This window comes from Zingiber officinale, chromosome 9A, assembly GCF_018446385.1.
Source record: "Zingiber officinale cultivar Zhangliang chromosome 9A, Zo_v1.1, whole genome shotgun sequence".
NCBI classification, from domain to species: domain Eukaryota; kingdom Viridiplantae; phylum Streptophyta; class Magnoliopsida; order Zingiberales; family Zingiberaceae; genus Zingiber; species Zingiber officinale.
The window spans coordinates 99,669,426-99,679,001 of NC_056002.1; positions in this window are offsets into that span (position 1 = coordinate 99,669,426).

The following is a 9,576-nucleotide window of genomic DNA, read 5'->3' on the forward strand; positions in this document are numbered from 1 at the left end:
GAATTTTGTACTTGTAGTTGTTGTCCATACAATCTAGAAAATAAGGTAATTTTAAGGAAATTGGGATATTGGCAAACAACTTAAATTGGATAAATATTTGATAAGGATAAATGTTTGATTAAGGAAGTCAACTTACTTTATGTGGGGTTTGATTTCATCACAGTTTAAGAGTATGTTTGTCCTTGCAGTATGACTTTCTTGTTGAGTTAATCATCTAGAAATTGATGCTCCCATTGGCTTACTAGGAAACTTGAAAATAGAAAGCATAGATTGGTCTATCAGCTGAGTATCATCAGAATTTCTAGGATACTTATGATGTTTGGTTTTCATATTATCAGTAAAATAATAGGAGCAGAAAGAGGATGCTTCTTCAACTAGATAAGCATTACAGATTGATCCCTCAACTCTTGCTTTGTTACAAATATTATTCTTTAATTTTCTTAAAAAATATTCGAATGGATACATCCATCTGCATGCACAGGACTAACTATTTATGCTTTATATGCTAAATATACTGGTAGATGTTTCATTGAATCAATAAAACTTGGTAGAAAAATATGCTCCAGCTTACATAGTATGATAGGAATGTCTGTTTCTAGTTGAAGCATATCATTCATCATAATACACCTCGCTGTTAAATCTCTAAAATATAGACTCAATTCTGTAAGTTCTTGCCAAATATTTTGAGGAAGTAAGTCATCGAAAACTACTAGAATAAGTCTTTGCATGAATACATGATAGTCATGACTCTTCATTCTAAACATCTTTAACCTGTTCATATCCACGTATCCAGCTATATTTGAGGCATACCCATCTAGGAATTTGATTTCTTTTAATCAATTATATAGAGCTTGCTTACCATCTTTGTCCAATGCATAATAAGCCTTTGGGAAATTATTGGTTATTTTATTTTGATGCAACTCTGGTCTGTTGACTAGTTCTTTTAATTCCTCATGTGATTTTATAGTCTCTTTAGTTCTTTCATGCACATTTATCACAGTGTTGAAAATATTATCAAAGCAATTTTTCTAAATGTGCATCACATCTAAATTATGGTGAATGAGTAAATACTTTTAATACGATAGCTCCCAAAAATATTCTTTTTCTTCCAACCATACTTGCACTACCTAATGATGTATTTATTTATCTCATCAAAATTAGTCTCAGATACTAGTAGAAATTCATAGTTGTCTATTTGGTTAAGGATTTCTTCACCTGACTTGATTATTGAAGGAAGTTTTCTGACTACAACATGTTGGAGCAATCTAGGTGCCCTAGGTTTTGATGTTTGGGCAAAGGTTTAAGTTAGGTTTATTGTTGTATTTGATATGCATTGTGAGTGTGCAGGATATAGGTACAACAAGGAAAGTCCAAGTATGATCTTGGCAAAGGAGGGAAGTCCAAGGATGAGTCTTAGCGGTGTAAGTCCAAACATGTAGTCTTGGCAACGTAAGTCCAAGTGTGACTTGGCAATGGATGAAGTTCCGGAGGTGAGGAGCCTCTTGGCAAAGAAAGACCCGACAATATGGACAAGGCCGAAGGAAGCTCCAGAAGGCAAGACGTGAAGGATGGGGAGACATCCTAGGGGCGCGAGGCTGATGGAGGAGGCTAGAAGGCTAGGTGTAGGTTGGTCGGGCGAGGACGAGTGATTGTACTCAGAGCAAAATCCTATGTGGTTAGGATTTACTGCAGTAGTACTGTAGCTACACTATAGTAGTACTGTCGCGACACTATAGAAGCATTATAGCAGTCGACCGGTTAGTGTAGCAGGCGACTGGTACACTGTAGTAGTTGATTGGTACACTGTAGCAGTTGATTGGTAGCCGACCGTTGGGTAACGATCGACTTCACTTAAAGGTCCAGTCGACTGGTGTATACACCAGTCGACTGGTAGCGAGAAAACATCTTAGTGTTTTCCTCTCGAGCTCTATTTAATAGAGCTCAGGGTGTTTGGACATGGTTGACAAAATTAGTGGTGGTTAACCCTAATTAGAGTCTCCAAGTGCCCAAGTGATCTAGCGTGCTTGTACGAGGTTGTGGCGAGATTTCTCCACCCACAAGAAGCTATGCGAGCTAGTCAGAAGTTCTCTGGGGAGTCATCCACCGACGGATCGGGATCGCCCACCTTACGGACAACCATGGAGTAGGAGTAAGTGATATCCGAATCACGTTATGTAAACGTGTTAGAGGTTTGATTGTCTTGGTTATTGCCTCTAGGTTTAGCTTTCTATTTGTTAGATTTGTTTTGTATTTCCGATGTGCACTAACAAGTATAGGAAGCGACGATTTGGGTGAGACGCTATTCACCACCCCTCTAGAGTGTGTCAAGGTCCCAATAAGTGATATCAGAGCTAGGTGAGCTCTTGTTGGACTAATCACCAAGAGAGCGGCTAGAGGAAGAAGATGGAGTTGGAGGGACCTCTCGGATGGGGCATCCGAATTCCACCTCCATACGAGCGCGAGGACTTCGACTATTGGAGGAAGAGCATGGAGATGTGGTTCTAAATGAATTGGAACCAATGGATTGTGTTGGAGGAACCATTTAAATCTCCAATAGACAAGAAGGGAAAGTGTCTCCGACATCGATATTGGACCGAGAAGCAAAGGGAGCAATCAGAGATGGATAAGGAGGTAACTAGAATTTTAATTAATTTATTACCTCCTAATGCGATATTGAATGTAGGTGAATACGAGAACACAAGTGACCTTTGGAAAAAGGTAATTGCGCTTCATGAGAGCCCTAGATAAATCCAAGAAGAGAAGGAGCCCAAGGAGAATGGCTCATTGGTCCAAGAAGAGAAGGACCAATCGGATGTTGACACGGGTTCAATATCCAAGGAGGAGAAGGATGATGAGGAGGTATCATCCACATCATCAAGGGAGGAAGAAGTGGAACCGTCCATATCTTCAAGTGAAGAGGAAGAAGAGCAATCCAAGGAAGAGGAGATCTTGGAAGCTCAACCTTCCACCTGAACTACCAAGAAGAGCATAAAGGACCACATCAAATGCTTTGAGTGTGGTAAGATGGGGCATTACAAGAGTAGGTGTCCTTCGCTCAAGAAGGTAAAGGAGGTAAACCCTAAACTCACTAAAGTTAATTTAGAAACTAATGTGAGTTGTAGAAAGAACAAGAAGGAGAAGAAGCACATTAGGTGTTTCACGTGTGGTGAGTGGAGACACTACCACACAAAGCGCCCAAGGAGAGGAGAGCTCAAGATTTTGGCGCACTTGAAGAAGTGGGAGAAGAAGAGAGCTTCAATGGTAAGGGAGGTAAACCCTAACATGAATTTAAGTTCAAATTTAAATTCTTCCATGCATTCTAGAAATAATTTTTATTATTTACCCAAGCATAATCATGGATTTAGATATAATGATAGAAATAGGGTTAATGTAGGAGATAACACTAGGAGACCTATTCATGCTAAATCTAGTAAGAGTAGACCTAATAAGATCAAAACCACATTGCCAAAGGGAAGGAAAGTAGATGAAAACCTAAGCATTAATCCCAAGAAAGGGAGACATATGCCTAGGAAGGTGGGTAGGTCTAGGGATGTCCAAGGTGGACGCGTTGACTTTAGGGTTAGAACCCTAGAGTTGGAAAATCAAGCCTTGAAGGCAAAGCTTGAGGAAATGGAGAAAGTCCTAGAGAGGTTCATTATTGGACCTAAAGACTTGACATGTATTTGGGTGGTCAAAGACCCAAAAATGTCAAATTAGGTCCCTCCAAGATCAAAAGGAGGTCAAGTGCTAAGGTAGCACATGACATTGGTAAGGGAGGTGTGACCAAGGACAAGGAAGAGTCATCCAAGGCCAATAAGAAGGAATATGCTAGGGTAACATATAATTATGGCAATGATGAGGTGTCCAAGGTGAATGATAGGAAGAAACTAACCAAAGACAAGGTGTCTAATGTAATGACCCAAATTTCCTCATTACGAGTCCTAATAGTGCTTAAAAATATTTAGAAATGCTTTAGAAATATTCTAGAGATTTTTAGAAATTTTTAGAGTATTTTTATGTAATTTTTGGAGTTCGTTTGGTATTTTTACCAAAAGAAACAAGTTGCAAAAAAATAAAAAGGCTAAGCCGAGGTTCGAATCGGAGACCTCTGGTTAAGCAAAGCCTTTAGTTGTGTCGGCTGACCAAGTGCCCAAGCGGGCAGTGCTGATTAAAGGAGTGGAAATATTTTAAGTAGTAGTAGTAAATAGAAAATAATTAGGAATAAAAAGGTTTCGGCTGAGTTTCGAACCCGCAACCTCCGACCCAGTCCACAACTTAAGTGGAGCGTGATAGCTAAGTGCCCAAGCGGGTAGTGCTGATTAAAGAAAGAACGAAATTTATTTAAGTAGTAGTTAATAACAGAAAATAATTAAGTATAAAAGAGATGCAGCCGAGATTCGAACCCGCGACCTCTGACCCGGTCAGAGATTTAGGCGAAGCGCGATAACCAAGCGTTCACCAAGTATTTCGTGAATAAATTAATAACGAATTAGTCTTAAGCCATAACAAAAATACTAAGTTATAAAGAGGGATAAGTTGATGTTCTGTTTTTCCCGTGATCTAAACCATCCTCTCCTCTCCTCTCGCTCGCAACGGCGGTGCTCGGGCGGGAAACAAAGCCGGAGCTAGGGCATCATTTCCGGCGGTCGGCCAAGGACCAAATCCGAGGGCTTCCTCCACCATCGTGATCACCTTGGCGAGGAGAACAAGTAGATGCGAAGAAGTTGCCGAGAGCTTGAGTTTTGCCGAAGCCCTAGGAGCCTTCTTCTTCGGTAGTGAGTCCACGAACGCCAAGGTAAGTGCTACTCACCTGCGGTAAGGGTAGTTTCGAGCTATGATTTAGTGTTTCTTTTAGTTTTCGGAATATGCTGTAAAGGATTGTTGTTGCTTGGGAATTTATAGTAGATCCAAGATTTGTTTTTCCCTTGTAATTAGAAATTTGGATTTTTATGCAGATTTTTAATTAAGCTTATAGTGCAGATTTTTATTTAAGCTTATAGTGCAGATTTTAATTAAGCTTATAGTGCAGATTTTTATGTAAGCTTATAGTGCAAATTTTAATTAAGCTTATAGTGCAGATTTTAATTAAGTTTATAGTGCAGATTTTTGGTGGAACTTGTAGTGCAGATTTTTGGTGGAATTTATAGTGCAGATTTTTGGTGAAATTTATAGTGCAGATTTTTGGTGGAACTTGTAGTGCAGATTTTTGGTGGAACTTATAGTGCAGTTTTTTAAAAAAAGATTATAGTGCAGTTTGGTTAAATATTATAGTGCAGAATTTATATTTGCATAGTATGCAGAAATTGTGTAGCATAGAATGCAGAATCTTAATTAGTATAGTATGCAGATTTAGTTTTCAGTTGGCGATTTTGGCTTAGTATTCCAGTTTAGATCATGTTGTAATATGGTTAAAGATCTCTATTGCTCTATAAAAGTATAAGTTTTCAGTTGGCGATTTTGGCTTAGTATTCCAATTTAGATCATGTTGTAACATGGTTAAAGATCTCTATTGCTCTATAAAAGTATAAGCTTTACATAGGTATGAAGCTTTAACAGATTTTTAGTGTGGAATAGCTATGTGTAGCATTACAGATTTTGATTTGTTTAGCATTGCAGATTTTGAATTATTTAGCATTGCAGTTTTGATGGTTTAGCATTGGAAGATTCAATTAGATCTCTAGTAGCTTAATTAGATTTGTAAATTTTTGTAAGCTAATAGTGCAAATTTTGTTAAGTATCATAGAGAAGCATGCTTAGTCTTGCTTCAGTTTATATGGGACTACGGTCCAATGGGTGGACTCCCATAGTCTCCCCTAGGTTCAGATAACCTAGCTCTAGGTTCAGATAACCTAGTAAGAACGAGATAAGATAAATCAGCTTATGAATCAATATTTTACTTTTATCAGTGGCACTGTGCTGGACTCTTAGTTATCCTTGGGTTGGGCTCCCATAGTCGTCCCTAGGTTTAGATAACCTAGTAAACCCTACTAGATTCGGGACTAGCTACCTCGGGTCTAGTTAGGGATGCGCGCATAGCAAGTACAGTTGTCGGGCCCATCAACAGCATGATTATTATTTTTATCTATTATGAAAATAGTTTTCAAAACTTCACAAATCAGTTACATGAATACAGTTCAGATTCAGCATTAGCCTAGCATCAGTTTAGCTCAGCTTATGTATCAGTTCAGTTAAACTTATTATTTTGAAGTATTAAAGTATAAGCTTTTAAACAAGTAAAACAAGCTTCACATAAGTTTAAAATTCAGCAAGTTTAGTTTCTTTTATGCTAGCATGTTGTTCTAGTTAGCTTTACATGTTGAGCATTTCAGTAAGTTTCTTTTGCTATTAGATGAGCATGAGTAGTATCTTCTTTTGAGCATTCAGTTGTTTTTAGATTTTAGTATATTCACATGCATATTTGAGTTTTTGTGAGTTAGATAGCGCTTACTAAGCAATTTTGCTTATAGATGCATTTTCCTCTTACTGCAGATAAAGGAAAGGAAAAGCTATAGCAAAGGAATGCGACAAGGAGGTGCGGATGGATGTGTGATGCCTGGACTATAGAATCCTTGGAATTTAGCATAAGAATTTATTAAGATTGCCATGTATTTAGAACTTTTTTTATTTAAATTATTGTGCACATTAGACCTATTATCGGAGTTGTATAATGGTTGCATGCATGTTCAGATTAATAACTATATTTCAGCATGATTAGATTGATGTATAGTTTTAGTTGTGTTCACATGTTGGAGTAGAATGTAGAGATAAGTTGTTTATGTTTTCTGATGCTATCAGTTGCATGTTTAGAGAGTTTATGTATTGATCTTTACATGTGTGCAATGTTAGTTAAGTATAATTAGTAGTCTAGTAGCGCTCCGCCCTCGCAGAGTAGTAGTGAGGAGGGTGGGGAGTTACAAGTTGGTATCATAGCAGTTCCTATTCTCCAGCATCACACATCAGCACCAACCTTGCCGTCTTCAAGTAAGAAAGTATTTAAAAATTCTTTTATTTAGTATGCTTTCCTTATTATTTGTAGTATAGAGAAATTCTTAGAAATATTTGTTTATATGTGCTTAAGCTAGATAAAAGTTTTTGTTTGTCTTTCTATGTTTTTTTTAATATGTCTAGAGAGTATAGAGACAATTTCAGATTTTCTCTCTCTACATAATTAGATGTTAAGAAGAAAGACGGATCTATGCGGATGTGCATAGATTTTAGAGCGCTGAACAAAGTAATAGTTAAGGACAAGTACCCTCTTCCCAGAATAGATGATCTATTTGATCAGCTAAAGGGGGGCAACAACGTTCTCTAAAATAGACCTGCGCTCTGGGTATCATCAGTTGGAAGTGAAAATAAGTGATATACCCAGAACAGTTTCCAGGACCAGATATGAACACTACAAATTTGTAGTCATGCCATTTGGTGTGACTAATGCACCTGCGGTCTCTAGGGACTTTATAACAGGTCTTCCAAGGACCACTAAGGGGTACGATACGATATGGGTGATAGTGGACAGAGAAGTTAAGAGACTAAGGAACAAAGGAGTACCACTAGTAAAGGTCATCTGGCAGAACCAGAAGCACGAGGAAATTACTTGGGAGCGTGAGGACAACATGAGGCAGAAATATCCAGAATTATTTTAAGTTCGAGGATGAACTTTTTATAAGGTATGGGGAATTGTAACGACCCAAATTTCCTCATTATGAGTCCTAATAGTGCTTAAAAATATTTAGAAATATTTTATAAATATTCTAGAGATTTTTAGAAATTTTTAGAGTATTTTTATGTAATTTTTGGAGTTCGTTTGGTATTTTTACCAAAAGAAACAAGTTGTAAAAAAATAAAGAGGTTAAGCAGAGGTTCACCTCTGGTTAAGCAAAACCTTTAGTTGTCTCGGCTGACCAAGTGCCCAATCAGGCGGTGCTAATTAAAAAAGGAGTGGAAATATTTTAAGTAGTAGTAGTAAACAGAAAATAATTAGGAATAAAAAGGTTTCGGCTGAGGTTCGAACCCGCAACCTCCGACCCAGTCCACAACTTAAGCGAAGCGTGATAGCCAAGTGCCCAAGCGAGCAGTGCTGATTAAAGAAAGAACAAAATTTATTTAAGTAGTAGTTAATAACAGAAAATAATTAAGTATAAAAGAGATGCAGCCGAGATTCGAACCCGCGACCTCTGACCTAGTCAGAGATTTAGGCGAAGCGCGATAACCAAGCGTTCACTAGGTATTTCATGAATAAATTAATAACGAATTAGTCTTAAGCTATAACAGAAATACTAAGTTATAAAGAGGGATAAGTTGATGTTCTATTTTTCCCATGACCTAAACCATCCTCTCCTCTCGCTCGCGACGGCGGTGCTCGGGCAGGAAACAAAGCCAGAGCTAGGACATCATTTCCGGCAGCCAACCAAGGACCAAATCTGAGGGCTTCCTCCACCATCGTGATCACCTTGGCGAGGAGAATAAGTAGATGCGAAGAAGTTGCCGAGAGCTTGAGTTTTACCGAAGCCCTAGGAGCCTTCTTCTTTGGTCGTGAGTCCGAGAACGCCAAGGTAAGTGCTACTCACTTGCGGTAAGGGTAGTTTCGAGCTTTGATTAGTGTTTCTTTTAGTTTTCGGAATATGCTGTAAAGGATTGTGGATGCTTGGGAATTTATAGTAGATCCAAGATTTGTTTTTCCCTTGTAATTAGAAATTCAGATTTTTATGCAGATTTTTAATTAAGCTTATAGTGCAGATTTTTATTTAAGCTTATAGTGCAGATTTTAATTAAGCCTATAGTGCAGATTTTAATTAAGCTTATAGTGCAGATTTTTATGTAAACTTATAGTGTAGATTTTAATTAAGCTTATAGTGCAGATTTTAATTAAGTTTATAGTGCATATTTTTGGTGGAACTTGTAGTGCAGATTTTTGGTGGAATTTATAGTGCAGATTTTTGGTGGAACTTGTAGTGCAGATTTTTGGTGGAACTTATAGTGCAGTTTTTTAAAAATAGATTATAGTACAGTTTTGTTAAGTATTATAGTGCAGAATTTATGTCTGCATAGTATGCAGAAATTGTGTAACATAGAATGCAGAATCTTAATTAGTATAGTATGCAGATTTAGTTTTCAGTTGCGATTTTGGCTTAGTATTCCAGTTTAGATCATGTTGTAACATGCTTAAAGATCTCTATTTCTCTATAAAAGTATAAGCTTTACATAGGTATGAAGCTTTAACAGATTTTTAGTGTGGAATAGCTATGTGTAGCATTACAGATTTTGATTTGTTTAGCATTATAGATTTTGAATTGTTTAGCATTGCAGTTTTGATGGTTTAGCATTGGAAGATTCAATTAGATCTCTAGTAGCTTAATTAGATTTGCAGATTTTTGTAAGCTGATAGTGCAGATTTTGTTAAGTATCATAGTGAAGCATGTTTAGTCTTGCTTCAACTTATATGGGACTACGGTCCAATGGGTGGGCTCCCATAGTCGCCCATAGGTTCAGATAACCTAGTAAGAGCGAGATAAGATAAATCAACTTATGAATCAGTATTTTACTTTTATCAGTGGCACTGTGCTGGACTCTTAGTTG